The sequence below is a fragment of the Dermochelys coriacea genome, chromosome 1, assembly GCF_009764565.3.
Source record: "Dermochelys coriacea isolate rDerCor1 chromosome 1, rDerCor1.pri.v4, whole genome shotgun sequence".
In the NCBI taxonomy this organism is placed as follows: domain Eukaryota; kingdom Metazoa; phylum Chordata; order Testudines; family Dermochelyidae; genus Dermochelys; species Dermochelys coriacea.
The window spans coordinates 292,486,524-292,499,818 of NC_050068.2; the positions used below are offsets into that span (position 1 = coordinate 292,486,524).

At 38.9% G+C, this 13,295-nt stretch overlaps 1 long non-coding RNA gene across 1 annotated transcript in view; it reads left to right on the top strand.

Moving 5' to 3' along the window:
• Positions 1-13,295, top strand: part of LOC119853647 — a 34,901-nt gene that overhangs the window by 1,180 nt on the left and 20,426 nt on the right. Inside the window, exon 2 of the long non-coding RNA XR_005292164.2 lies at positions 11,954-12,050. This is a non-coding gene — a long non-coding RNA (uncharacterized LOC119853647). The remainder of the gene's footprint in view (positions 1-11,953; positions 12,051-13,295) is intronic.

Sequence of the window (13,295 nt, forward strand, 5' to 3'; positions counted from 1 at the left end):
AGGAGTAGAAGGCCGATATTGTTATATTCCTTTTTCATGTCCTTGTTTTTTTGTATTATAGGTATGTTATATATGCAACCTTAAGTCGTATTTTTTGCAACTTTCATTTCCAAGTGGGGGGGGGGCGTTAAATAAAGGTTGCTAACACACTAGTGCCTAGTTTCACAAAAGAACGAGATCTTTGTGAAAGTGCACAGGCCAGCACTGCTCTGAGGCAGCTGGGCACATTTATGAAAAACAAGATATTCATGAAACTTCCCAGCCAGCTCAAGAGTTCCATTTTCATGAAGAGGCACTTTCACAAAGATCCTTTGTGAAATTTTCCACCAAATGCATCCGATGAAGTGAGCTGTAGCTCACGAAAGCTTATGCTCTAATAAATTTGTTAGTCTCTAAGGTGCCACAAGTACTCCTTTTCTTTTTGTGAATACAGACTAACACGGCTGCTACTCTGAAACCTACAGCTTAATTGTGTCTGTCTTCAACTATGGTAACTAAAACTGGACATTATACTCCAAATGCATCTAACAAGTGAGCTAAATGATATTCTGGGTAAGAAGATAAGAGCATGTAAGCATAGTGGGCCACACCACAGTCCATCTTACCCAGTAGCTGTCTCCAACAACGGCCCATACCAGAGCTTCAGGGGAAAGTACAGAGCAGGGCAATTTTGGAATGCTCCACCTGTCTTCCACTCCCAGTTTCTGGTAGTCAGAGGTTTGGTTTCACCCCAACCATAGGGTTCTGTTCTGACCATTTTGGCTAATAGCATTGATGGACTTTTCCTCCCGGAATTTATCCTGTTCTTTTTTGAACCCAGTTATACTTTTGGCTATCACAACATCCCATGGCAATGAGTTGCATAAGTTCCTTGTGCATTGTATGCAAGAATACTTCCTCTGGTTTGTATTATACCTGTTGTCTATTAATTTCATCAGGTGACCCCTGGTTTTGTATTGTGTGAAAGGGTAAATAACACTTCTCCATTTACTTTTTCCACACTATTCATGATTTTATAGACCTTTATTGCTGGGGTTTCCAAACTTTTTTCCTTGAGGCCCACGTGTGCAGCTGCAATCAGCACTGAGGCCCACTATTAACACTTCTTGAGGAAAATTATTAATTTTAATTATTACTACATATAACTATAATACAGTAAATAAACAATGTACATGTTTCTTTTTCATTTTAGTGTAAACAATTGGAATGATAGAAAGCCCAAGCAATATGCACTCAAAGAAATGCTTCAAGATCTTTGAAATCAAATAATTTTAGTAAAATTACACTTAAAAAAAATGTTGAGAGCAAAATGTGGCATTCAGCTAAGGAAAACACAATTATGTTTAAAAGTGAACTATAAGCAATACAATAATGTAACAAAATTGCTAAAAAAAGTGTTATTACTTGAGTTAAAAAATAGTTTTCCAACTTCAAAACTGTATTATGTATTCAATTTTTTTTTGTATAAAATCTGAATTTCTGTGCTGTGTAAGTAAAGACCCAACCCTATTCTTTACTAATTAAAAAAGAATCAAATATTGTAAATAAAATATAACTTGCAGACCAGGAGTCTTCTTAATGGGATGGATATGCCTGCTTCTCCTTGCACAGTTTTTCCAGCTGGGGACATATGTTAGTTAGGCTCAATCTGATTTCATCTTCAATTTTCAGCTCAGGTCAGAAGGAATATAATTTCTCTCGTTCTTCCATATCTGTGTTGGCTGTGCAGTATTAACAGGCATGAAAAGTATGATTTTGTCATGAGAGTCTGCAGATATGACTCTGAATACACAACAGGAGCAGACCTGTTGAGAAAGGCCTTGTCTACACATGGAATTATTCCAGAATAGTTTTGGAAAAAGGGAACAGCTATTCTGCTTTACAGTCACATTCTACCTTATTCCAGAATAATTTTCCTGTGTAGACAAGCCCTATAAAGATCCTGTTATTTGTATTATGGCTAAGGCTATGGTTTAGTCACGGGTGTTTTTAATAAAAGTCATGGACAGATCACAGGCAATAAACAAAAATTCACAACCCGTGACCTGTACTATAAATACCCCGACTAAATCTTAGGTGCTCTGGTGGACTCCCAGGTGCTTTGGGGAAGGGGGCCCCCGGGGCACCGCTGCTGCTGCTCTGGGGGGAGGTTCCAGGGGGGCCGCCTGGGGCCCTGCTGCAGCTCCAGGGGATGTGTCCCAAGACCCTGCTGTAGCTCCAGGCCAGTGCCTGGAGCTGCCCAAGCAACAGCCAGTGCTTCTGGCCCCAGGGCCATCCCAGCTGCTACGGCCGACCCTCGGGTCAGCCACATTGACTGCTGCAGAAGTCACAGAGGTCCCAAAAAGTCACTGAATTCATGACTTCCATAATCTCTGTGAAAGACGTGCAGCCTTAATTACATCCCTAACCAAGACTGGCATAGTAAAAGACAGTCCTTGCCCCAAGGAGTTTACAGTATAAATTGAGAAGTTGGACAAAGGAAGGATTATTATCCTGATAGGTGGTTAACTAAGGCCCAGAGAGAATAAGTTACTTGATCAGAGTTACACACAGAATTTGTGACAGAGTTGGGACCTGAATTCAGATTTGCTTAGGCCTTAACAACAGGACAAGCCTTCCTTTCTGTTTTGACAGTGGCCTTGTCTAAATATAGAAGTGGCACCTGTTTGACTTAAATCCGTTTTTAACCAATTTAGTTGACCTGGTGCAAATCCCTCTGTGGATATTCAGTTTAGAAGTGGCTTATTTTGGTTTAGTCTAAGCCTGTTCCCAATCAGATTAACCTAAAATCAAAATAAGCCTGGTTTAAACCTAAAATAATAGTGTCCTCCCAACCTCTTGCACTTATTTAACTAAATCAGTTGAAAATCATACCTTAAGGTAAAGTGGTGGGACTTTCTTGTGTAGACCAAGTCCATGGTCACATTTCGGAGTAGAAACTTGTTAAATTGCTTTATAATATGCATTTTTCCAGAGAATACATATTATTAAATTACAGAATGTTTTGTGGTGAACAGTGAGAGGAATCACAGTGTTGCTTCATGGCCCTAGTTGCCAACTAAAATATCCAAGAGACATCTTTTGATTCAGAAAGTTCCCTCGGGGACCCATTACACATGCATGCTCCAAAGAATGTCTCAGTCCCTTTTATTAAATTAAAGATATTAAGGTAGCAGATTACATTAATTCCAGGTGTCTATTCCTCCTATTCTATCCCAATGGATATGTGCCTAGTCCTCATCTGTATTTAAGGACTCAGTCCTCTTGCCAATGAAGAAAATGGCAAATCTGTTGTTTTCAGTGGCAGCAGAACTGGGCCCCTAAGGCTGGAGAATCCCAAATTTACTTTCTCCTTTTACTAATATTCCTGTGTGCATTATGAATATACATACAGAAATTGTTGGATATAGTACTTGTCATATTTAAGTCACAATTCTATACAAATATGCGATATAGTAAATGGTTTCTACAGGTGACGTCTTCTGTAGGAATTTGTGGAGTTTTTCCACTATAGGAGAAGGTAGAGTCAGGCTGGAGGGGATTTTGCCTTGCAGCAAGCTATAAGTGGATTCTGATACAAAAAGACAAAATAAAAACTAGGAATTAAGAGAGAGGCATATATTAACACTAAATCCTTCTCATTGCTGTTCATAAAAATCCATGCTGTTGTACTTGTCTATCTAAGAACTTATATGGTCCTGATCACTGTAGTATGTGAGCAGCGCCACAATTGTTAATGGATTTTATGCTCACTGCCCCCCCTTGTGAGGTAGACAAATGTATTCCCATTGTCACAGTCCTGGGATAGCTCTCTGTGGGTAGCAACACAGGTGATAGACCCTGCCCCTTCACCTCTCTCAGGGTGGAACCTTGAGATACTCCCACTCTCACACTGGGTACCAGGGCTACAGCACCCTGTGTACCAACTGTGACTGCTCAGGGCTGGTCTCTGGCTTTGTCTACATGAACAATTAGGTTTTCCCTTTCAGTATCTTTCTAGTACAAAAGGAAACACACCTCTACCCCAATATAACGCGGTCCTTAGGAGCCAAAAAATCTTACCGTGTTATAGGTGAAACTGCGTTATATCCAACTTGCTTTGGCCTCGAGCATTTCCGTTATTAATAGTCACTTCCCACCCTGACTGACCCCTCAGAACCCCAACCCATCTAACTCCCCCTGCTCCTTGTCCCCTGACTACCCCCTCCAGAGACCCCCCTGCCCTAAGCACCCCTCCCAAGACCCCACTCCCTAGCTAAGTCCCCCTGCTCCTTGTCCCCAACCACCCCCTCCAGAGACCCCCATCCCTAATCACCCCCTACCCAAACCCCCTGCTCCCTGTCCCCTGACTGCCCCGACCCTCCTTCCTATCCACACCCCTGCCCCCTGACAGGCCCTTCGGGACTCCCACGCCCCATCCAACTCCCCCAGAACCTCCGGACCATCCAACCCTCCCTGCTTTCTGACCGCCCCCTGAGACCCTCTGCCCCTTATCCAACCGCTCAGCCCCAGACCGGCACCCTTAACACGCCGCTCAGAGCAGCGTGTCAGAGCCAGACACACTGAAGTGCTGATATACCAGAGTGCTCAGCCCTGCCCCCCAGAGCGCTGCTTTACCATGATATATTCTAATTCGTGTTATATCGGGGTAGAGGTGCATATGGCTCTGTGTTATTGGTTTTTCTGTTTGTCTTCTAAATTCTCTGTGACCTACCTCCATTTGGACCCTGCTGATGCACATTAACAGTTCATTAATGTGTTTTAATCTAATCCTCTTTGAAACTGGACTAGATCAAAGTGCTTTAACAAACTGTTAATATGCATCAGTAGGGTCCACACAGACACAGTAAGGACAGGTTTCAGAGTAGCAGCCGTGTTAGTCTGTATCCTCAAAAAGAACAGCAGTACTTGTGGCACTTGTTAGTCTCTAAGGTGCCACAAGTACTCCTGTTCTTTTTACAGACACAGTAGGGTCTAGTGAGGGGTAGAATCACACCCCAGCTTGCCACAAACTATGTTTGTGGAGACAAGCCCTCTGTGAAATCCTGCTAAGTTCTTTGTCTTCTCCTCTGCCCCTTGGAACCTGTCCAAACTGCTTTGGTCAGCATACCTGGGGGTTGGAGATAGTGTCAAATAGCCCAATTACAAATACTTAAAGTATAATGCATAAAACCTGCTGCTTTGAAGTCTATTTTCTTCTGTCCTGTGTAGATGCCAACCTTCTGCTTGAATTAACCCTTTGTAATACTCTAGTAAACAACACAACAACAATCAGATTGACATATAATATTAATAAAATGTTACAGAAAACCCCACATCCTTCACATCCATTTTACAGAAGAAGATAAGTCAGAGTATTTAAGGGGCTTGCCCAGATCATAGTCTGTGGCTGAACTGGGAATTGAACCAAGGTCTCAAATCCTAGTCCAATGCTCCACCCACTAGACCATTCTTACTTCCCTTACATTATAGGTATTACCATATTGATTAGGTAATTGAACCAAATCTATCCCAGTGGTACCTGAAGCATCCCTGATGACTGAAAAACGTGATATTAACATAGACTATTTAGGTAATATACTATATTGTCTATACGTTAACTATATGTGCTAGAGACTTTCCTTGATGCTTATTTACACTGAAAATCTTGTATTGGGCATCCCTGCCAATACATTAAAAGTTCAGTAAAACACTAGATTGCATGTATAGAGGACCCACAGTGATTTTGTGTCTCAGGTCAGCCTTTATCACTGTCTCAGTATCCACTGTTAGTGTTCTTGTTTAGAATGTCAAAGTACTCATTTGGTGTATCAGAGAAATTATCTCAGTTAACATTTTTCTCCTCTAGATTTCTGGTTTCAATGGGCAGTGGATCCTGCTACATTCTCGCTACACTCAGCACTATCCTCCTAAATATATATTTCTGACTGTCACCTATATAAAGGAAAAATGGCTACCAAGTATATCTGGAGATTCCAGAATCTTATACATATATCACACTGCAAGTAACAGCACTCTTTGGGGCAGTGATGGTCACTTATTATATGTCTGAACAATGCATAGTTCATGGGAACCCAACCTAAACAAGGCCTCTAGTAGAACTGAGCGATGGAAATTGTCCTGTAGAAAATTTCAATATTGTGACAATTGATTTTTTTGTTCTAAACTGGGATGAAATGTTGAAATATTGAAACTTTTGACAAAATAAAGTGTTCTGAAACTTTTTGATCCAGAAATGTCAGAATGTTTAGTTTTGACATTTTTGTATCTAAATTAAAAGTTTTGAAATTCCAGACTGGAAACATTTCAGTTCAATTTTCTTGATGGAACATTCTGCCAAAATCAATCTGTCGTTGAAAAGAATAAAACATTGTATACTCTTAATTCTACCCTGTATTAAATTGCAATATATTGCCAACTTTCTATTATATATAATTTAACTTACTAGAGCTGGTCAAATAGCAGAAAAAGTATTCGCTGAATATATTCAATTAGTATTAGCTGAGCAATATATTTGCTGAATAGTATTTGGTCAGCTGTAATGCTGTTTAAATCCACAGATGTCTTAACTGAATAAAATTATTCCACAAAGAACAGTAAAATTGCTTAAATAATGCATTTTACAAGTACTATTCAATCAACCTTGCTTATTACATACAGTACCTTGCATTAATTTTGTAATATTTCCCTTTGCTCCACTTCTCTTTCCTATAATAGCTGATCATGGTGCATCTTTTCCTGAGTTGTCTTTTGTTTCTTTCTTCCTCCTCTCTCTCATATTTTATTCCCTTTCCCACCTTAGATTTTCTCTTTACCTCCTTTATAATTTGTATCTCCTTGCTTCTCCTGTTTTCCCTACACTCTCTCCTTCCAAGATCACTCAACTTCTCTCTTTTTAATTTACCCTATCCATCTTTCCATCTCTCTGTTCCACTTACCCCCATTCACGGACCCACATGTAGGACTTGGAAGTGTTACCAGACTCCTAATCACGAGACAAAACCAGTAGCCACATACTGCTATAAAAAGATGAGAAAGGTATTCCTTTGTTCAGGGACAACTCTATGCCACTCAGCTTTCTGGCTGCTGAAGGTGGGGCTGGAGGGAGTATTTTTGCTACTTCCCTATTCCCCAGACTTCAGTAGTGAGCTCTCCTGCCCAGAGAATAGCTCCATTGCCTGCCTCTGCTGTGGTTACAGTTTTCCCAAACCTCAGTGGAATGAAAGTGACCTTGTTAGTTTTACTGTCACCCACAGAGATTTGAAAAACAGCCATGAAAATTGAGAAGAGTCTGCTCAGTTTTTACTCTGCTGCAGCTTATCGTACCCCTAAGCAGGACAGCGTCACTGGCATGGTGTTTGCTCACCTAGGAAATCAGCACTGCACCTGTTTACACTCGGTTCACATTTGGAAGGTTTCCTTCACAGCCAGACTGGTTAGGGACTAATTTTCTTTTAAAGTGAAAGCTTTGATTCTGCAGAGGGAGATGCACTCACTCAGCACAGTTTCCAACCTATAGCAGGTGAGCGGATTTTTCAGGCCCTATTCTTTCACACTGCCTGCTTATGCCTGAATCAGCCTCTCTTATATGCACCTCCTGCACAATCATGTAATTGCCACTCAGGCAGGCCTATAACAAATTGTAACATCAACTATTATAAACTCCTTAGGATAGGGGGCTTGGATTATGAACTTCTTGGAGTAATGGGGTCTTATCTTCCTGTCTGTAAAGTATCACACACACCTTTGTTGCTATATAAAGAATAATACACTTCCTATCGAAACATTTCTTTTTCTACATTTCACTCAGAAGCCCTTTACCATATGTATATTTTTGCTGAGTTGCACATGCTGGTATGTCTACAGTCAGTGACCCGACTCAGTGTAAATCTTCTTGTTCAGATAACAAGGCAACACAGAAACAGAAAAAAACATACGTCATAGAAAATCTGGAAGACACCCCAAAAAAACCCACTAGACACCATAGAGCCATATGCTTCCCTTAATCGTAGATAGCTACAAAAAGGGAAAGCTCTCAAAAAAATCACTGTAGAAATTAGCTCTAACAATTAATACACATCAGGCCAACCAGTCGTGACAGAAATGTTTGTTGTAACTAGCAGTCAGTGTGAATAGAATTACTCCATGAAAACCTTTTTTTAAAAAAAATAAAAACTGTGTCAAATATAGTGAGGAAGCACAGTATTGCTGAACTTATAGCTCTATCTGCAATTCTTATGCTTTTTATATATATGACAAGTGCTCTTAAATACACTGTGTGGGTGTTGTACAAATTCACAGAATGAATGACCTTTGTCCTGAAGAATCATATGACTGGAAGGGTTATGTAGCCCCGTCTCCTGCACTCATGGCAGCACTAAGTATTATCTTACAAACTAAATTGAGAAAGGAAACGACTGGAAAAAATAAAGTGGTACAACATACAGAGAAAGTCAGCAGTAAAGCCAACTGGTCATTATGGGCCAATGGGGTTCAGCATTTTCCAAAAATCAGGTTCCTTTAATGTGTCTCAAGTTGGGCACCCAAAAATTGAGGGACTCAAAATGATTATGTCTGAAAATGAAAGTTAATACATTTAATAGATATAAGCAAAATGGTTTGAAAATGTCACTGGAGATCAAGAGGTACTTTTGCACCTAGTAAAAATATATCAACCACAGTCTGATACGTTTGTATGTAGATCTGGGAAAAAATTTTTGGTTTGCTGACAGTTCTGCCAGGAAAAAAAATTGGTTTGGGTCAAAGCAAATTTGAAAATTAAGAAAAATTTCAACAAAAAGAACGAGGAGTACTTGTGGCATCTTAGGGACTAACAAATTTATTTGAGCATAAGCTTTTTTTGTGGGCTAAAACTCACTTCATCGGATGCATGCAGTGGAAAATACAGTAGGCAGGTATATATATACACACATACAGAGAACATGAAAAAAAATGGGTGTTGCCATACCAACTATAACGAGAGTAATCAGTTAAGGTTAGCCATTATCAGCAGGAGAAAAAAAACTTTTGTAGCGATAATCAGGATGGCCCATTTCCAACAGTTGACAAGAAGGTATGAGTAACAGTAGGGGGAAAAATAAGCATGGGGAAATAGTTTTACTTTGTATAATGTACATCCACTCTCATTCTTTATTCATGCCTAATTTAATGGTGTCCAGTTTGCAAATTAATTCCAATTCAGCAGTTTCTCATTGGAGTCTGTTTCTGAAGTTTTTTTGTTGTAGTATTGCGACTTTTAGGTCTGTAATTGAATGACCAGGGAGATTGAAGCGTTCTCCAACTGGTTTTTGAATGTTATCATTCTTTATGTCTGATGTGTCCATTTATTCTTTTACGTAGAGACTGTCCGGTTTGGCCAATGTACATGGCAGAGGGGCATTGCTGGCACATGATGGCCTGCATTCACCTGCACATCTACCAATGTGATATATGCCATCATGTGCCAGCAATGCCCCTCTGCCATGTACATTGGCCAAAGTACAGTATTTTGCATTTGTCAACATTTAAATTTCATCTGTCATTTTGTTGCCCAGTCACCCACAGTTTTGTGATATTCCTTTGTAACATTTTGCAGTCTGCGTTGGACTTACCTATCTTGAGTGATTTTGTATATTCTGCAGACTTTGCTACCACACTGTTTTAGCCCTTTTTTCTAGATCATTTATGAATATGTTGAACAGAACTGGTCCCAGTACTGATTCTTGGGAGGGACCTTTCTATTTACCGCTCTCCACTGTGAAAACTGACCATTGATTCTTACCCTTTGTTTCCTATCTTTTGACCAGTTACTGATTCATGACAGGACCTTCTCTTTTATCCCATGACTTATGCTACTTAAGAGTCTTTGATAAGGGACCTTGTCAAAGGCTTTCTGAAAGTCCAAGTACACTGTATTACCCTTGTCCATGTTTTGTTGACACCTTCAAAGAATTCTAATAGATTGGTGAGGTATGATTTCCCTTTACAAAAGCCATGTTGTCTCTTCCCCAAAAAATCATGTTCATCTATGTGTCTGATAATTCTGTTTTTAATATAGTTTCAAACAATTTGCCTGCTACTGAAGTTAGGCTTACTTAATTAGTTACTTAATTAATTACTTAGCCTAAAATTGCCAGAATTGCCTCCGTAGTCCCTTTTAAAAATTGGTATAACATTAGCTACCTTTCAGTCATAGAGGCTGATTTAGGTGATGGTTTACATACCACAGTAAGGAGTTCTGCAACTTCATATCTGAATTCCTTCAGAACTCTTGGGTGAATATCATCTGGTCCTGTGACTTACTCCTGTTTAATTTTGTCAATTTGTTCCAAACCCTCCTCTTATTGATACCTTAAACTGAGACAGTTCCTTAGATTTGTCACCTAAAAAGAATGGCTCAGGTGTGGGGATCTCCCCCACATCCTCTGCAGGGAAGACTGATTCAAATTCATTTAACATCTCTGCAAGGGCCTTGTCTTGAGTGCTTCTTTAGCACCTTGATCATCCAGTGGCTCCACTGACTAGTTAATAGGCTTCCTGCTTCTGATGTACTTAAAAAATATTGCTGTTAGTTTGTGTCTTTCTCTAGTTGCTTTTCAAAGGCTTCTTAGCCTGCCTTATAATACTTTACATTTGACTCGCCAGAGTTTATGCTCCTTTCCATTTTCCTCCCTAGGATTTTACTTCCAATTTTAAAAGGATGCTTCTAATCACCTCTTTTACTCTGCTGTTTAGCCATGGTGGCAGTTTTTTGGTCCTCTTTTTTACATTTGGGGTAAACATTTAGTTTGATCCTCTTGTGTGGTGTTTTTTAAATAGTCTCCATGCAGTTTGCAGGCATTTCACCTTTGTGGCTGTTCCTTTTAATTTCTATTTAATAGCTTCATTTTTGTGTAGTTCCCCTTTTTGAAGTTAAATGCTACTGTGGCTGGTTTCTTTGGTGTTTCCCCCCTCCCCACAAGGATGTTACATTTAATTACATTATGGTCACTACTATTGAGCATTTCAGCTCTTGAACCAGATCCTGCGCTATCAAGAATTACCTCTCCTCTCGTGTAGGTTCTAGGATGATCTGCTCCATGAAGCAGTTATTTATGGAGTCTAGAAATTTCCTCTCTGCAGCTCTTCCTGAGGTGATGTATACCTAATCAACAACAAGTGCCGCCATCCTCTTGTTTTTCAAGTGTGGAATTTCTATCCACAGAGATTCTATAGTAAAGGGCTGCAGTCTCTACTTGGTAAAGGTTCCTAGTATATCACATAGATAAAGTGGGCTAAAGAAGTTGTATAGCAAAAATACTAAAAGGAAATCAAAATATTGCATTAAAATGTTTCTTTATTTTGACAAATATAATTTATTTTTAGTATTAAATTCACAATGTTCTTGTATCATTTACTTTGTTAATTTAACTAATTCTTTGTAAATTCAGAGCACGTTAGTAATCTGCTCTTAGATCTTGGCTCAAAAGTGGGATATATGGTTATTTTTCTGAAAGAATTGAGCTTATGCTTGCCACTTAATTACTTTGCCCTGCTACCTTAAGTGACTTCCCTCTGAGAATCTCAAAGCACTTTACAAACTTCACAACATGCTTGTGAAGTAGGTATTATCCCTGTTTTATGGAGGATTGTTAGAGACTAATAGGCTGATTTCAGAGATGCTGTGCATCCAACCACTGCAGCCAAAGTCAATGAAAACTGTAGGTGATGGATACCTCTGAAAAACCAGACCATATCTATTTGCTGTTGATCACAAAGAAAGCTGTGGCAGACCTGGGAAAAGAATGTCTTCTGACTCCCAGTCTATTTTGTTAGTATGAAGTAAAATTAGCAAAGTTCTATTGTATTTTATAGTTGCTTTTTCCTACTTTGTCCCTTATATAACTATCAAGATGAGTGCCTCCTTAGCTGTAACTAATAAAAATCTAAACTAAATATTCATTTTGTATTGTAGATTATTCTGAAAAGCAACTGTAAGTTCCTCTCTTCAGTACTAACTGATAGTGTCTCTTGTGATCCAAGCATTCATGGATAGCTTTGTTCCAGCAAATGTAAGTCCACATTTAGATCTAAGTTCTGAAGCTGGAAGTGAAATACACTGTGAGCACAAGTTTATAAACTTAGTGTTTGACTAAGTGCTAAATCATTAAGTATATTTAATGTATCCTTGGATTTGCCTTTGCAATAAATGGGTTCTTGTTAGAAAATTGATTCCTGAGGTTGTTAAGCCCAATTTGGTTTATTCAAGTCAGATTGTCCTAACCAAAGAAAATGACAGCACAGCAGAGAAAGGCAATTACTTACCAACCTCTGGGGCTACCTGGCTATGCACTTGCACTGGGCCAAATTTACAGGTCTTTATGCCCCCCTCCCCCCGTGTTTATTTTATATTACATTTGCAGCTAACTTTGTCAGGTATTATTGTTTGCAGGGTTTGTAGCTGTGTTGGTCCCAGAATATAAAGGAGACAAGGAGGCTGAGGTTATATCTTTTATTAGACCATTTATTTTATTGTTGTTGGAAGAGAAAAGCTTTTGAGTTTCAGAGAGCTCTTCTTCAGAACCTGCTCGAAAGCTTTTCTCTTCCACCAATAAAAGATTGGATCCACCTTATCTCTCTAAATTGTTATTGTCCAATTACTATCAAAATGTCTACCTTGCCGTTAATTGATTAAACAGTTACATATAATACACTCCAAATTTCCAGAGTACAAAAGGTCACATCAGTTTTGGCCAACAGAGACAATTTTTCTTAACTAACTATTTTCCTTTTTGCAGTTACTTTATGCTTTTGATTACAATTTTATAACAATTTGTTACTAAGATATATATGCTTGTCAGCTCTGTTTAAGCAGTTGCAACAATAAGTTTGCAAAGCCCATTACCTTTAGATTAAAGCTGTCAAGTGATGAAAAAAATTAATCGCAATTGTGTGATTAATTGCACCGTTAAATAATAGAATACCATTTATTTAAATATTTTTTGATGTTTTCTACATTTTCAAATATGGTTATTTCAATTACAACACAGAATAGAAAGTATACTGTGCTCACTTGTTTTTGAGTACAAGTGTTTGCACTGTAAGAAAACAAAAATAGTATTTCAGTTCACCTAATACAAGTACGTAATGCAAGCTCTTTATCATGAAAGCTGAACTTAAAAATGTAGAATTATGTACAAAAAAACTGCATTCAGAAATAAAACAATGTAAAATTTCAGAGCCTGCAAGTCCACTCAGTTCTACTTCTTGTTCAGCCATTCGCTCAGACAAACTAGTTTGTTTATGTTTGCAGGAGA